The sequence below is a fragment of the Bison bison genome, unplaced genomic scaffold, assembly GCF_000754665.1.
Source record: "Bison bison bison isolate TAMUID 2011002044 unplaced genomic scaffold, Bison_UMD1.0 scf7180017864192, whole genome shotgun sequence".
NCBI classification, from domain to species: domain Eukaryota; kingdom Metazoa; phylum Chordata; class Mammalia; order Artiodactyla; family Bovidae; genus Bison; species Bison bison.
Genome location: NW_011494764.1, coordinates 3788545 through 3790742, shown reverse-complemented (window position 1 = coordinate 3790742; position 2198 = coordinate 3788545). Strand labels below are relative to the sequence as shown.

At 43.0% G+C, this 2198-nt stretch overlaps 1 protein-coding gene across 1 annotated transcript in view; it reads left to right on the top strand.

Annotated features, from left to right (window-relative positions):
- Nucleotides 1-1602, top strand: part of GAS8 (growth arrest-specific 8) — a 33169-nt gene extending 31567 nt beyond the window's left edge. Inside the window, exon 12 of the mRNA XM_010843916.1 lies at nucleotides 1390-1602. The gene's annotated coding sequence lies outside the window, so the exon portion shown is untranslated. The remainder of the gene's footprint in view (nucleotides 1-1389) is intronic.
- The last annotated feature ends 596 nt before the right edge of the window (nucleotides 1603-2198 follow it).

Sequence of the window (2198 nt, the reverse complement as noted above, 5' to 3'; positions counted from 1 at the left end):
CAGAATGGACTGGTTGGATCTCCTTGCAGTCCAAGGGACTCTCAAGAGTCTTCTCCAACACCACAGTTCAAAAGCATCAATTCTTCGGCTCTCAGCTTTCTTCACAGTCCAACTCTCACATCCATACATGACTACTGGAAAAACCATAGCCTTGACTAGACGGACCTTTGTTGGCAAAGTAATGTCTCTGCTTTTCAGTATGCTATCTAGGTTGGTCATAACTTTCCTTCCAAGGAGTAAGTGTCTTTTAATTTCATGGCTGCAGTCACCATCTGCAGCGATTCTGGAGCCCAAAAAAATAAAGTCTGACACTGTTTCCACTGTGTCCCCATCTATTTCCCATGAAAAGTGATGGGACCAGATGCCATGATCTTCGTTTTCTTGAATGTTGAGTTTTAAGCCAACTTTTTCTCTCTCTTCTTTCACCTTCATCAAGAGGCTTTTTAGTTCCTCTTCACTTCCTGCCATAAGGGTGGTGTCATCTGCATATCTAAGGTTATTGATATTTCTCCTGGCAATCTTGATTCCAGCTTGTGCTTCTTCCAGCCCAGCATTTCTCATGATGTACTCTGCATAGAAGTTAAATAAGCAGAGTGACAATTTGGGGAAGCTTTAATCTATTGGAACTGGCATGTTCAGGCTTCCCTGGTGGCTCAGATGGTAAAGAATCCGCCTGCAGTGCAGGAGACCTGGGTTTGATCCCTGGGTGGGGACGATTCCCTGGAGGAGGGCATGTCAACCCACTCCAGTATTCTTGCCTGGAGAATCCCATGGACAGAGGAGCCTGGCAGGCTTCAGTCCACAGGGTCGAAAAGAGTTAAACACAACTGAAGTGATTTAGCATGCACACTCCATAGTAGCTGTTCCCAGTTGACTTTCCAGCATTGATGGAGGAGGGTTCTCATTTCTCCACACCCTCTCCAGCCTTGGTTCTTTGTAGAATGTTTGACAGTGGCCATTCTGATCGTTGTGAGGTGATAGCTCATTGTAGTTTTGATTTGGATTTCTCTAATATTTAGCAAGGTTGACAATGTTTCCTGTGATTTTTTTAAAGGTTATGAATTAAACCTCTTGCAGATGACTTCTTGAATGTCTGCCCTGTTTTTCGATGAACACTCCTAGAACATTTTTTGAGGGCAGTTGTTTACTCAACCCCACAGGCCTTCTGAATAGCGTGTCCATCAGCACAGCTTTTAACGTTGCTGTTATGAAAAACGGCCACAGGGTGGCAGCATTTCTTCATGCCCCTTTCTTTTTTAAACTTTTACTTTCTCTGTAATTTCATTTTGATCTTATATTGGAATAGAGTTGATGTCCAATGCTGTGTTTGTATCAGGTGTACAGGAACTTAATTCAGCCATGCATAAATGCATATCTATTCCATTTCAGGTTCTTTTCCCCATATACAGAAGATCTTAAAAAGTACTGAGAAGCAAGTCAGAGAAGAGAATAAAATGCAGCAAGATGTGGTGGAGGTGTTGGAAACAAATGGAAAATCCAAGAAATGTAATCCTGTAGAAGCAGGACTCTACAATATTTTTGCATATTTATTTATTTATTTGTCTTTGTCAGCAGCTGAGCAGGGATGGGGGCAGCCGGGATCATGACACTCGTGACAATCCTGTGACACTCGGGATCATCATTGCATCCCACAAAGTCTTTGATTGAGATGCATGGACTCTCTAGTTGTGGCTTGAGGGCTAGTTGCTCTGAGGCCTGTGGGATCTTAGTTTCCAGATTAGGGATCGAACCTGACTCCTGCATTACAAGGTGGATTCTTAAACCCTGAATGCTCAGGGAAATCCTGAAAGCTCTGCAAATTTAAAGCATGGAAACTGGATTCGGGATTCTTGATGGTGGGTCCATTTTGTCTAAGAAACTGCCAGAGAAGCCACTCACCATCCCTACTGGCTTTGATTTTGAAACAGAGAAAGAATCAAACAATGAGAAGCAAAGAAGGTATGGGAGGATAAGCACTTTAAATTTCATGTGGAGCCTTGCCTTTCTTGTAGCTTGTTAGATGTTGTGGGTGTTCCTGAAAAGAAAGAAATTCCACTCATTGACCCCAGGTCACCTGCCTTTGTTTGGAAGAAGAGAACCCCAAAACTCACCTAAGAAGATGAAGACGAGGAACAGCCAATAGTGATAAGAGCTTAACAATTGCCCTACTGCGGAGTACCTTTTAAGCCCAAAATCCC